Raw genomic sequence first — 15335 nt, forward strand, 5'->3', positions numbered from 1 at the left:
TTGTGTGGTCAAGGTTGATGGTAAAATGGATGAAGTCCAAATACAGGTCAATCTTAGAAGAAAACCTATTAGAGTCTGCAAAAGATTTGAGACTGGAGTGGAAGTTCACCTTCCAGCAGGACAACGCCGCCTAAACATACAGCCAGAGCCACAATGGAATAGTTAAGATCAAAGCATTTTTGTTAGAATGGCCTAGTCAAGAGAATGGACTTAAATTGCTGTTCACACACGCTCTCTATCTAATCTTTCTGAGCTTGAGCTATTTTGCAAAGAACAATGGGCGAAATATTGCACAATCTAGATATGCAAAACTGGTAGAGAAACACCCCCAAAAGACCTGCCGCTGAAATTGCAGTGAAAGGTGTGTCTACACTTTTCAAAAATATTTATTTGTAAAAAAAAAAAATTGTTGGTCTGTCACATAAAATCCCAATAAAATACATTTACGTTTGTGGCTGTAACGTGACAAAATGCGAAAAATTTTTAGGGATGTGAATACTTTTGTAAGGAAATGTACATTTGATGGAACTTAGTGTTTTGTCTTTTTCTTTTTTTTTCTTTCAGAGAAGCAAGCGGCTGCGAGGTTAGAAATGTCTTATGTTCCGCTAAGTAGTGTGTGTGATTTCCGACTGACAAATCAACCCCTGATGGTTGTGTATATCTGTGTGTTTCTATGAACCTTTTTTCCAACAGATGTAAAATGGATTTGCCCCATGGTGATCAGGGTACGTTTATCAGTTAATTTTATAGCTAGTAGAACAAGAAAAGCACTGAGACTACTGTTAGCACACATCCACTGGTATCCATAGATATACATGTTTTTTTTTCCTCCAGAAGCCATGGTGTCCAAGGTCAGTAAGAACACAGTGAGTAGAATTTCTGTCATAAAAAGTTTTATTGTTATAAGTATAACTTTAAATTACCGCTGTGGTTAATTCCGCCTGCTGTTTAGTTCGCCACAGACGCTGCTGGGACTTATTCTGTGATCAGCTCAGTACCTTTACCATCCCTGTCTTTAGGTAAATTACAGTATACAGCACAAACCCTCTCTCAGACATCATAATGTAATAGTGCTTAAAAACAAATTGAGAAAACATGCACCAAAAAAAAGGAAATGGGCTAAAAATACTCAACACACACAGTACCTTTGCCTCATACTACCTGTGTTGTAATCAGAACATTTGAGTTTATATTTCTGTCAGTCTCTGGAACATGTAGTGAAAATGGCTGGGGTGACTTTGACGTTTCCAAGAAGCTAGAATATGTGAAGAGAAAAATTATACCGTTTGGTCACACAGGCTTTTTCAAAAAGGAAGCTACTTTACATGCAGTGTTTGAGGTTTTACACACATTGCTCAAGTTTATTACGCTGGTGTCTACAATACGCAGAAAAGCAGAACAAATATCTAAACAATCAGGCTATGATTTGTATCATTGCAAATCTTTTTGTCTGGTTTGGTCCGGTTTTCTTTCCAAAAACATGCTGGTTGGACTAATTGCAATTTCCAAATTGTCTGTAGTGCATGAGTGTGTGTGCATTCTTGTGTCCTGTGATGGACTGGCACCCTGTCCAGGGTGTACCATGCCTAGTGCCCCAAGTCCCCTGGGATAGGCTCCAGGCCTCGTGTAACTCTGTACAGGGTGCTATAGAGAAAAAGTGAGTGAGAGATCAATATGAATACACAGACAGACAGACAGATAGCTGACAATTATTTAATTATAACTTTTAAGTTTTAACATTTATAGTTTTCTACAGCAAAAACATCCAGTAAAAAAACATCTAGCTCAAAAATAAATTAATACATAACTTCAGTATTTTATAATCCATACACAACTGTGTGATGCTTTGACTTTTCAGACACCAGTGGAGATAAAGATCCACAGCAGACAGGGGTAAGTAATGTATTTTTGTGCTAGTTTGTGGTCAGGATTAAACATTACACCATTTCCTTGCTTTGGCAGTCAGTCATCTCACTGCTAATCTTAAATATCTTACACAACTTCTCATGCTTGACATGTTGCTGTTTTCACCCTTTCATGCTTTCAGGATGACGTGTATCACATGTACTGTACCATAAATGACACACAAGTCAACACCAAAGGCACGGATGAGGTGTACAGCCTGCTGCAGAGTACAACACACTAAATGACGTCTTAGTTTAGTTTCTTTCATGAAATACATGCGTCTTTATTTTGTAAATGTAAATAAATTAACTTTACGTTGCTTTTGAAGACTGAGTCAAGTCTTAATAACCCTGATAAATATATAAAATCTACATATTTTTATGTGAACTTTTGCTGACACAAAGCTGTTGAAGGTGCTGATTGTTTTGAAGCAAATAGTTGTCACAGGAAGCAAAGAAAGCCACGAGCGAGCACACAGACCTTCTGACTCTTAATACACACAAAAGAGATTTGAGGTAATGAGGTCATGCTACATGCAGGAGAAACAGAGAACACAAAGCGAGGAGAAAGTTTAACCTCTGTACTTTAAATTTCATACCTCTGATACTTTGAACTTATACTTATGTTGTTATTTTTTCACATAATGTTAGCTTATACACATGGTAGAGTCTATAAACTGCAAGACAAAGAAAAGAGAGAAAAAAAAACTTTCCCAGCTTTTCCTGCAGAGACAACAACAAATTAGATTTTAGTCCAAAGCTTTTCACGCTAATCTCTGCATTTTTGCAAGCGTAACCAAAAACACTGACGTTTATCCAAGGGACTTCATTAAAACACAATTCAAACACAAATGAGATTATAATTAACATTATAATCTCAATCCCGCATGACGTGGGACTCATGACTTTGATCACAAACATAACATTTAGATAACTCTGTCATATAATAAAGCAGAGAGTCTGGTATGTTCAGTATCCCTGTGCCAAACTTTAGAGACAGAGTTTTTTTCAGCTGCTAGTTAGCCGCTAATTTGCCAGCAGGTTGCTAGCTAGCTACAAAATGGCTGCCATTGCAATTTTTATTTTTTTTTTTACACCACAGTGCCTGAAGTCTTCAGTCACTCATTACAATAAGGTCTAAGAAAGACTGCTCTAGCGTTTGTGTCTCACAAATTCTCAATCAGTCTCTTTTCACGTGGACATTGTTAAAGGTCATATGAAGTTCACCATTATTTAGTCATTAGCGGTTAGCTGTGGATGATCTTTTCTATTAGTGGATTGTCGAAGTTCACATCAAAAGTCACCTGGGAATTACGAGGAGCAGCAGGGGAAACAACAGGGCGGGGGAAGGGTCATGAAAAACTACACAGTATGAAGTAATACACACAAACATGCATGCATATGTGAGGAAAAAAAAGAAAGTGCACAAAAGATACAGTACCACACACACACACACACACACCAGCAATTTAAATGTTTTTTTCAGCAGTAGCTAGTCAACAGCTATCACAAATTTCACCTCAAGAACCTTATGAAAGTTGTTTGCATTTTGTGCGTTTAGTGAACCCATAGGACCATGGGGTCCCAATAATATTAGCAAAGAAGAAGAAGGGAGCAACTCTTTTGGTGGCTGAAGCGGATTATCTGCATTTACATTATTTTCTATTGGATGCAATCCATCGTCATGCAATACAAATTTCCTCCTTAAGAACTCGCCTCTAGAATGGATTAAATTTATATTCTAAGGCACCACTGTTTTATTTCTGTATTACAGTTTCATTTTTTTTTTCATGCAGTACAAGACTTTTCCTGTTTATCTGTGTTGGGGGTTTGTTACACATTCATGCTTTGACTATTATGAACAGGAAAGAAGATTATCATTTATTTGATCTTTTAACATCACTATTTGCACAGTGTCACATTGGTCTTGTTTCCTGTACAGACAACAATCAGATAGGTCTTTGTCACAGACTATATAATTCATATGCATGTCACCGAGGTTGTTCTAGATGAGCAGGTTATTATAAACCTGAGAAACAGATTGACACATTTAAAGTTTTTTGGATATGACTTGGATAAGATAATTACAAGTTTCATCAATCTATCTTTTTTTTTTTTCTTTTTTATGCAAGCAGCATTACACTTGACTGTAAACACAATGATCTCTCTGAGGAAATACACCAATTAGCCAAAACTTTAACCTTAACATTAACCTTAAACACACACACACACACACACACACACACCTATGGTCTGGGTCACTGGGCTCCACAGGGCATGGTTTCGTAGGGCGTCTGGGTGTGTGTGCTTTGATGTCTGGCACTGGGACATTGGCAGGGGATCCTTTGTGTGCTGACTTGAATCTTACTTGAATCCCTTGGGTGATTGATCGGATTGGGATCTGGGGAGTTCGCAGGTGGGGTTAGTGGCCTTGGGCTTTTTGACACCTGGGCCATTTTCACCAGTTAACTGGTATATATTAAGGATATACATATAAACTAATCTGTTCCAGTGAGAGGTCCATGCCCACTTTTACACCTGAGTGAAGGTCCGCTGCATGGAAACAAAATTTATATAAACTTGCACCTTCTTGAATTAAAGCTAAAAGTCTTGACTTCGCTCACATGTTGCGTTTTTAATTTTACATTTAATGTGGTGGTGTACAAAGCCAAAAATACTACCCTCGCAAATAGTCTACCATTTACCTATTATTTTAGTCAGCAAGTTTAATTATGTAATAATGAGTAAAATTTACCCACACTACCTAATTATTTATAGTAATAACTGAAACCTAAAAAAACATTGTAATATATACCCCAAGACATTGGCTCTGTTGTAAGCATGAGCTATTTGAGGCACGTGTTCATTTGTCAAGCTTCTGGGCTAAAGGTAAGATATCTTTGTAACATGCTGTCTATTTATCATATCATAAAAGCAAAGGGTAACATTTAATCTTATCTCTCATAAGATTTGTGGTCATCGTTGTATGTTTGATGAGGGGTTCACATTTGTAGCTTTCTTTAGGCAAACATTTGTCATAAGCTAGCTTAGCTAATGTTAATGTACAGGAGAATAATTAGTTTGGTTATAGTGGTACGGAAAAAAATGCGATTTCAAACGTTTTACCGGGACTATAATATTGACTCGTATTTTATGCCTGTAAAGTAATAAAGCACAATCTGTTTTAAGTTACTGAAGCTAGTAAGATAGACAACTCTTATAGCTAGCTAGTGACTGCCTCATCCAAAGTCTAGGCTAACTGATAAAGTTAACGAAAAAGATAGAAACAACTTTAATTACAGAAAGCTAACGTTTCAATATAAGTTTTGTGTTTTTTGCTGGTAAAAAAAAGAATTTTGGAGTTAAGCTTTAGCTACAGCATTTAAAATATACACTTGCCTGATATTAAAGTTGTGTTTAAAAAATGTTTGTCACTCAAACAAATGTTATTTTTGTGTTGAAAAGATGATGGACATATTAACTTAATTGTAGTTAAATTTTTTACTTCAGCAAGCGTGCACAAATTAAAAATACAGTTGTCCAGCATATGATGCTAACAGTGCTGTTGTTGATATTGAGTTAAATATAGTGTGGCGTAGGTGGGGTTTTCTGGCGACCATCATGCCGTGCGAAAGAGGTTGCTGTGTGTTCACCCTGTTGGGGAAAGGTGTTTGGGTTAGTGGCTTCGGCCATATTGTGTGGGTGTGTTAGGTGTGTGTGTTTTACTGAATGTGCTCTGGTTTATGCTAAGGCTAAATTGGATATGGTTCTGGTGTGAAGGTGTTGCTCATGCTTCTGTATGACTGCGTGCTTAATAAAGTACTCCCAGCTATTTGCATTGGGCAGCAAGGAAGTTCACTCGTCTCTCCAAGTTCCTTCCTAGCGGTGAAAAATGCAACAATAGTGTTGAAATCTAGAACACTTGTTTTCTAAATTATGTCTTTGTTCTATTTCTTCATTAAAAAGCAGCAATTTATATTGATACAAACTATTTAAAATTAGGACAGTCACACGACACTTTCCTTTTGTAACATGGATATAACTGACTTTACATTAGAAGTAATATGGTTACAACACAGGAAGCATAAAAGGAAACAAGATGGCACATCACATCGCTCAGTCATTGAGTTCGCCCATGTCGGTTCAGACTGTTCGCCAGCTATTTCGTGAGTACTCACCTTTCTTGGGTTCACTTTCTGATTTCTGTATGTTTAATAGGATGCAGAATAAATTTGTATTTTTCCCTTGCTCCCCTTCTGAGAGAGTCCTTAAAATAACTTGTGTGGTTATCCTGCCTACTCGCTTGCTTCCGCGTTTGGGTTTACTATCCACGCTAAAAAGGGCTAACCGCTAATCGCTAAGTCTTCTGGTCAACCCGGGTTAGTTCATGACAGTGAGTTTTTGAAAGCCATTAGCTCGTAGCTTGGGTGCACGGAGCTTGCAGCGCATTCGAAAGGAGCTTTTTTTGCAATCAACCATTTAAAAAAATTCTTCCAGGTATGTCCAGGGATGTATAAGATTTGGCTGGTCTTCCTGGCTACCAACCTCCTCACTGGTGCTTGGTTGTGACATTTCGCTCGAATCTTGAGTTTCTATCACAGAAAACTATACAATATATAATTAAATGTTTTAACGTTGAATTAAAATTTCTTTTTAACTTTGCTAGAGCAACTGACTAGCAAAATATCCCTCTTGTGTTTTTAACACATCCAGAGTGAATGAGTGCAGTTGCTATTGTTATTGATTAGATGTACTGTTACACCGAGGTAGTGTAGTTATGGTTACTAACTGATGTCCAGTGGTCTCCAGCAAATGCATTAAAAGTAGCTTCTACAAACTGTCTCTCTGTCACAGCTCTTTTCAGTGTTTTAGATTTAATTTATTCATGTCAAAATAGTTTACCTTGTAAGTGAAAAACTTTGGTTTTACACAAACTTCTATCTAGAAGCTTTTCATAATAAAACTTGCCATTATTATCTAAGTTAAACTTGCCATTATCTCACACAGCCGGGTAACTGTGTGAAGATTATAGGAAGCCATTAAGGTCAAACTTGGTCATATGATTAATTTAAATAAGAAAAAGGTGTTAAAATTTCTAGATGCATGCGTTATTTTGTTAATATTGAATTTTTTTTTTATAATATACAATAAATAGACACCAGAATGAAGCCGTTGTTGTCAATGAGGAAGCATTAGGTGTGATGTGCAATTTTGTTAGTGGTTATGCCCCACAGTGAGGATGTGAGTTAGAAGAGATGGAGAAATTCTAGAGTGAGTTAGATGAAGTGATGCAGAGCATCCCCAGAGTTGAGAGAGTGGTGATTGGTGCAGATTTCAATGGACATGTTGGGGAAGGGAACCGAGGTGATGAAAGTATCATCAGGAAAGGGAAAAGTGGACAAGAAGACAAGGTTGTGAAACAAGGAAGTCAGGAGTGTATACATTGAAAGAGGCTAGCTAAGAAGAAGTGAGACACTGTGAAGACTGAAGAGAGTAGACAGGAGTACAGGGAGATGCAGAGTAAGGTGGAGGTAGAGGTGGCAAAGGTCAAACAAAGAGCATATGAGGACCTGTATACTAGGTTGGACAGTAAGGAGGGAGAGGTGGATCTGTAAGGTTGGCGAGGCAAAGAGATAGAGATGGGAAGGATGTGCAGCATGTTAGAGTGATTAAAGATAGGAATGGAAATGTACTGACAGGTGACATGAGGATGATTGGAAGATGGAAGGAGTACTTTAAAGAGTTGATGAATGGGAAAAATAAAAGAGAATGAATAGTAGAAGACGTGACTGTTGTGGAGCAGGAAGTAAAACAGTAAGAGTGAGGTGAGGAGGGCATTAAAGAGGATGCAGAGTGGAAAGGCAGTTGGTCCTGATGACATACCTATAGAGGTATGGAAGTGCTTAGGAGAGGTGGCAGTAAGGTTTCTGATTAGTCTTTTTAACAAGATTTTGGAAAGTAAGAGAATCCCAGAGGAATGGGAGAAGTGTATAAGTGCCAAGCTTCTAGAACAAGGGGGATGTGCAGAGCTGTGGCAATGACTCTGAGCCTCTTCTTTTTCCTATGGTGATGGACAAGATGACAGATGAGGTTAGACAGGAGTCTCCATGGACAATGATGTTTGCAGATGACATTGTGCTTTGTAGCGAGAGCAGGGAAAAGGTAATGGAAATCTGAAGAAATGGAGGTACGCTCTGGAAAGCAGAGGAATGAAGGTTAGCCGCAGCAAGACAGAATGCATGTGTGTGAATAAGAGGAACCGAAGTGGAATGGTAAGGCTACAGAGGTAAAGAGAGTGCAGAGGGTGCAGAGGTAAAGAGGTTGCAGGACTTTATGTACTTAGGGTCAACGGTCCAGAGCAACGAGTGTGGAAGGGAGGTACAGGCAGGTTTGAATGGGTGGAGAAAAATGTCAGGTGTGTTATGTGACAAAAGAGTATCAGCGAGAGCGAAAGGAAAGGTATTCAAGACAGTGGTGAGACCAGGAATGCTCTACGGCTTAGAGACCGTGGCACTGAAAAAAAGACAGGAGGCAGAGTTGGAGGTAGCGGAGATCAAGATTGAGGTTCTCTTTGGGACGGACAATGATAGATATGATTAAGAATGAGTTCATCAGAGGGACTACCCATGTTAGATGTTTTAGAGATAAAGTCAGAGAGGCATGTTCAGAGGTGAGATTGTGAGCATATTGGTAGAAGGATGCTGAGGTTAGAACTGCCAGGAGGTCTAAAGGTAGACCAAAGAGGAAATTTATGGATGCAGCAAGAAAGGACATGAAGTTAGTTGGGGTGAGAGAAGAGGAAGCAGAAGATACTGTAGGGTTAGGTGGAGGCAAATGATTCTGCGTGGCGACCCCTGAAAGGGATTAGCTGAAAGACAAAGAAGACGAAAGAAAAATCCAAACATATAAAACCTTCTCTTTATACCTTTAGCTCCATTTGCATTGAGTGAAAAGATCTTTAAGCCACATATGGTGAGTACTGTAAGAGTATACTTAGTGGACAATTAGGAAATCAGCTCTTTACACTGTATCTGTGCCATCATATTTTACCTCTTTTCTAATGGCTGTGGTATATTTTATTAATCTAAAGATTTCTTGATTATTAAACCCTTTTTTTATGTTTACCGCTAATGTATGTTTGTGTGGAAATTAGAAAAAACGTATGGTGACAATTTGCCTGATGTTTTCTCCCTGGGCTCCTTACCATTGTCTCTTTCTTAAGAGCCTTTATCTCAGTTTTTTTTCTTTTTAACATTGTGGTATAAGACACATTATCTTCTTCTTGCATTAGTTCTTCATCACTGTCTAGAATTTGGTCTTTAGCAATTGGTAGGACAGGTTGTTCTGCTATAGCATTATCCTTACTCTTTTCAATTTGTTTTTTGTTATTTAGTTTGAGTATCGTGGATATTTTGTCCTGTTTTTTAATTTTATCTGTGTTTCCTTCACTTTGGTCCATCACTGCTTTATCTTCGGTGTCCTGCTTTGTCTGAGTCATTGTGTCTTTTCAGCTGTGGAAAGTCTCTCAGGACAAGCTGTTACTAGGTGTTCCTCTATGCCACAGCTAAAACACTTTAGAGTTCCTGAAGTTATAAAGATGGCATATTTAAAATCCTCCAACTTTATGTTAAAAACTAGGTTAAGCTCCTCCATAATTTTTCGTGTATGAGAGACGACATGTTTCAGTAAGGGTGATTCACATCCTGCCAGCAGCTTTCTGATAGGGGACACAATTTTTCTCTTGCTAGTTCTCTCTGCAGCAGATCATTACTTATAAATGGAGGGATATTTGATATAGCGACTTTTTTGCTGGTGTTGAGAAACGTGACACACTCACCAGCTTGTGCTTAACAACAATGTCCTTTTAAATAACTTTGTTCGCCTTTTCAATTTCTTCAAAAAAGATCACAGTACCATTGTTGCTGATCTAATACTGTGACCAATAACCTCTCTAACCGCCAATACAACAACTTCTACTGAACACGGAAGCCCAGGGGAGATTTTAATATCATGTTTACTTGTTAGTCTGGTGTATTCCAATTTAAAGCAAAAAACACAATGGGGGTTGCCAAAACACACTGCATGCAAAACCCCTTAACCTGCGCTATTTACACACCATGCCATGACAATACACAACTATGCTATAGTTATTCTTTACTTAGGCAAGAACAAACCTGAGTGATCAACGAGAGTGGGGAAGACAGCATCTACAGTGTTTTAATCAGAAAGTATCTATTATATTTCTGTCAGTCTTATCTAGTGAAAATGGCAGGGGCGACTTTGATGTTTTCAAGAAGCTGGGATGTATGAAGAGAAAAATTATACCGTTTGGTCAGACAGGCTTTTTCAAAAAGGAAGCTACTTTACATGCAGTGTTTGAGGTTTTACACACATTTCTCAAGTTTATTCTGCTGGTGTCTACAATATGCAGAAAAGCAGAACAAATATCTATGATTTCTATTGTAGCAAATTGCTATGTCTGGTTTGGTCCAGTTTTGTTTTTAAAAACATGCAGGTTGCACTTATTTCCAAATTGTCTGTAGTGCATGAGTGTGTGTGCATTCTTGTGCCCTGTGATGGACTGGCACCCTGTCCAGGGTGTACCATGCCCAGTGCCCCAAGTCCCCTGGGATAGGCTCCAGGCCTCGTGTAACTCTGTACAGGATGCTATAGAGAACGAGTGAGTTAGATATCAATATAAATACACAGACAGATAGATAGATGACAAGGATTTATTTATAACTTTTAAGTTTTAACATTTATGCTTTTCCACAGCAAAAAAAAGTCCAGTAAAGTCTAGCTCAAAAATATATAATACATAACTGTTGTATTTTATAATCTGTACACCACTGTGTGATGCTTTGACTTTTCAGACCCCAGTGGGGGACAATAAAGATTCTCAGCAGACAGGGGTAAGTAATTTATTTCTTACACAATTTTGTGGTCAGGATTAAATATTACACCATTTCCTTGCTTCGGCAGTCAGTAACCTCACTCCAAGTCTAAAATATCTTACACAACTGCTCATGCTTGACTTGTTGCTGTTTTATTCTGATGCTTTCAGGATGACGTGTATCACGTGTACTGTACCATCGCTGACACACAAGTCAACGCCAAAGGCATGAGTGAGGTGTACAGCCTGCTGCAGAGTACAAACACACCAATGTAAACTATGTCTAAGTTTTACTTTTCTTGATGTACTACTTTGTTTAGGAAATGTAAATGAATTGACTTCACATTGAAGACTGGGTCAAGTCTTAATAAATACATAAAATCTATATTTTTATGTGAGCTTTTGCTGACACAAAGTTGTTAAAATTGCTGATTGTTTTGAAGCAGTTGTCACAGGAAGCAAAGTCCTTCTAACTCAAAAATACACACAGAGAGATTAGAGGTAATGAGGTCATGCTACATACGAGGACCACCACAGAGGATACAGGGAAACTAACCCCTAACCTCTGTACTTTACATTACATTACATTCTGAAATGTAATGTTATGTTCTCATATTCATTCTCATACTTGTTATTTTTATACATAATGTCTATGTCTTTAAACAGCAACACACACACACACACACACACACAAAAAAAACTTTCACAGCTTTTCCCGCAGAGACAACAACATAATTTAGATTTTAGTTAATGAGGTTCAGGTGTTCCACACTTCTGAATTCGCCTTCCAATGAAAAACCTGCAGCTTAACCACACCCTGATTTAGAATTGATGAATGTGTCAGTCACACTGAGGTATTTAAACAAAGTTCACACCACTACTGTATCTAATGGGCTACACAGGGCAAAAAACTGACATATGTGGTAGGTGGAGCCTTTTTAATGCCCAATAGTGTGGATTTAATAAATGAGCCATGATGATTTAGTGGTAAACCTCACCAAAGTTCTATGTTTATAGAATTATTATACTGTAGGTTATATTTTATTTCATTTTTTAAATTTGTTTTATTACACACATACCCTGACTCATACCTGCACATCCCATTAGTTTTCATGTTCACACGAGAAACTCAATACCAAGATGCCATGACACACCATTTCAGTGACATTAACCAACACAACCCTTCTCCTTTACAGCTCGCTTTCATTTCTCCTCGTTATTTCAGTTCCTTATTGATCTGTTATAAAGTCAGAGATGCTGGGAACATAAATGTAGGATTAAAATATGTAAAGAAATACTCTGGAGATGATTCCAGCTGGAACAATAACAAAAAAAAGTCTAGGAATATATTGCTTAAAAAACACTTTTCATGTTAATCTGTGCATTATTGCAAGCATCACCAAGAACACTGACATTTAGCAAAGGGACTTTACCTGAATGAAGAGTGAAAACAGAGGGGATGCATCCTTTTTTTTATACTTTTATTAATAATTATTTTTGTATTTATTTACATTGGTCATTTGTTTATTCATTTTATTATTTTCTTAAAACACAATTTGACATAATGAATCCTCTACACACACACTAACCCTATAAATCCTCTATACACACACGCACACTAGTGATGCGCGGGTCGGGTTTTATGAAATTATTCGGCCCGCCCCAGCCCGCCCCGCACCACTGTATCTATTTTTACAACCCACCCCGCACCCGCGACCATTAATAAGACATACTAGGCATTGTAATTCAAATGAAAACAGCCTTTATTTCAGCCTGAAAGTGCTTGGAAACATCGCCCTGTAAACTGGCAACAACATATGATTATGAATATGAACGATAAATCAGGTCATATTAATAACAAGATAATGATACACATTTCAAACATTTACAAAGCAGCGTTTGTAATCTAGGCTAAACAATGTTTTATTTTAGATTTGTATAGGGCAGGCCTACAGTTTACAGCTTACGCTAAATAACCACTGACATTTTTTTTTTCATTTATCACACTGAAATGTTTATTTAGCATTTTTACGTTCGCTGTGCAAAAAAAGAATGCTAAAACATTAGATTTAGCAGCCTGACCTTTTTTTCTTTTAATGATGTAAATTCCCAACCTCAATGTCTCCCGGGCCTCGTCTTCCATTTTCACTTTTATTTCTTTGTTTTTGTTGTGACTGGCAGCGGTAGCTGCTTGGCGCTTTCGTGACTTGTCACGTCACGTAACCTTATCAAAGAACTTAATAAAATATGAAAATAGATATTCCCAAATATTTAATATAGGCTATAGGGAATTGCACGCAACATACATGGATTTTTTTATTTTATTTTTTTTAATGACCCGCCCCAACCCGCCCCGCAAATAAAGTGACAGTTTCTTTACCCGCCCCAACCCGACCTGTATATATATATATATAGAGAGAGAGAGAGAAAGAGAGAGAGAAAGAGAGAGAGTATAATTTTTCCAAAAATAAAATAAAAAAATTCCCAAAATTGATACCAAATATGAGGCCACTAATGGATTTATTTTCTTTTGGAGCTATTATTTATAAGACATTATCTTTTCTTTATTATAATTTTTTTTGTTGTTGTTGAGCAGGCATTCTTGTGCAATTAAGAATTTAAAAAAATCAGCATTTTTCTGTAGAGTATTTTGTAAGTTTTCACACTTCATGCATGTTTATTTCCTTTTATTAAATCATGGCGTGTACAAAAATGTGTTTTTCTGTACAAGCATGCACAAACACACACACACACACACACAGTGTACCTCAGGATGGAAGGTGTGACAGGCGTCAGGATGTTTGCGGTCCCTGAAACATCAACGTCTCGCATTTAAGAGACTCGTGTGTGCAGAAGCTTAGGCATATAAACTCTGTCTCTCACACACTTAAACATGTAAATAATGGCATGTGTCATGTACGTGTGCACTTTAAGAAATACTCATTTATCATTTGCTAAATGTAAAGACATCTGGTGTTACAGCATGCCTGATCATTCTTGATTCATTCATGATTATTGTTTATTCTTAAGTTTGAATCTCTTGCTAACACCAGCTAGTTAGACTATTAAGCACACGCAAGCTAGATGTAGTTACATACAGCCACCATATTTGTACAGTTTTCGGCAAACTTCAAATTCTACATATACCTCTTACACCTGAACACTTGAGCTCCTACAGTATAATTGAATCTATAAGCAGATTAGAGAGTGCCCCAGCTCCAGGGAAACCAATTCTAACCTAGACTACTTAAACCATCCATATATAGCTTAAGTAAAAGTACTGTTACTTTATTGAAATTTTACTGAAGTACAAGTAAAGTTACCATTATAAGAATCTACTCAAGTAAAAGAAAAAAAGTAGCTTATAAAATATTTCCTTAAAGTAAAAGTTACCGAGACCAGTATAAGCTTTAGTGTGGACACAGGCCAGAATTAAAAAAAAAACAAAGGTTATCTGTATCTTAGTATCTAGATTACCTGCAAATAAAAAATACAAAACTTTCCTGACTCCCTAAACTAAAAACAGTAAATATATTTCCTCTTCCCAAAATTAATGGCAGCCACACACCTACTACTGGTGAATGCACAAACATACAGTGAAATTATCTACAAATATATACAAAGAGCCAAGCAACCAAACCAAAGGAACAAAGCAATAATCAAAATCAATGAGAGGCAAAATGTCAAAACCAGAATACACAATCAAATATCAAAATGGCACAATCACAATCCAAAACTAATCCCTAATGATGGGATGTACGGTGCCGATAGTCCGAGGGGTATGTCGAGAAATTCAGCAACTATTTAGTGAAGCACATATTGGGGCTTGTATTGTTTACGGCGACTGATAACATGAATGGACTGCAATTGAAGACTCACTGCAATTGGCAGTTCAAGAAGTAGTATGAATCTTGCCACCATGTAGTCACCAATTTTTATATATAGTACATAAAGCCCAAGGAATCTCTGCACAATTCGTGGGTAGTATTGTTTTTTTAATATAAATGAATAAAATGTTGCCCAGTTGCACAAGCACATGCACTTTCCTTTTTTCAGAGTGAAAGAGTTAATTACATTCTGCCAGACTTACATCCACTAAGCACCTATAATGTCTTTTTCTTATTATTATTATTATTTAATCTTCTTATTATTATTTAATCATCTTAGAAAAATTTTATTTGTATAGCGCTTTTACAGTTGTTATTGTACCTAAGCAGGTTTACACAATCAAAATAATTATTTAAGTTTGTTTGGAATGTGAATGTGTATGAATCAAAATGGTCAGTTTGTCCCTGGTGAGCAAGCCGAGGGCGACAGTGGCAAGGAAAAACTCCCTGAGATGGCAATAGGAAGAAACCTTGAGAGGAACCGGACTCAACAGGGAACCCATCCTCATTTGGGTGAAACAGAAAGCAGGAATTGATCTGCATTCATACTATTTATAAAAATGCTTAATTAAATAAATAGGTTTTTAGCCTGGTTTTAAACACTGAGACTGTGTCTGAGTCCCGAACACTATTTGGAAGGCTATTCCATAC

At 37.3% G+C, this 15335-nt stretch overlaps 1 protein-coding gene and 1 long non-coding RNA gene across 7 annotated transcripts in view; both read left to right on the forward strand.

Moving 5' to 3' along the window:
- Positions 1-15335, forward strand: part of LOC128511194 (uncharacterized) — a 241013-nt gene that overhangs the window by 190043 nt on the left and 35635 nt on the right. The window lies entirely within an intron of this gene.
- Positions 953-2215, forward strand: LOC128511197 (uncharacterized). Its single transcript, XR_008356166.1, has 3 exons — positions 953-1019; positions 1859-1893; positions 2048-2215. It is a non-coding gene; the product is annotated as an uncharacterized LOC128511197 (long non-coding RNA).

Source organism: Clarias gariepinus, chromosome 23 (assembly GCF_024256425.1).
Source record: "Clarias gariepinus isolate MV-2021 ecotype Netherlands chromosome 23, CGAR_prim_01v2, whole genome shotgun sequence".
Lineage (NCBI taxonomy): Eukaryota > Metazoa > Chordata > Actinopteri > Siluriformes > Clariidae > Clarias > Clarias gariepinus.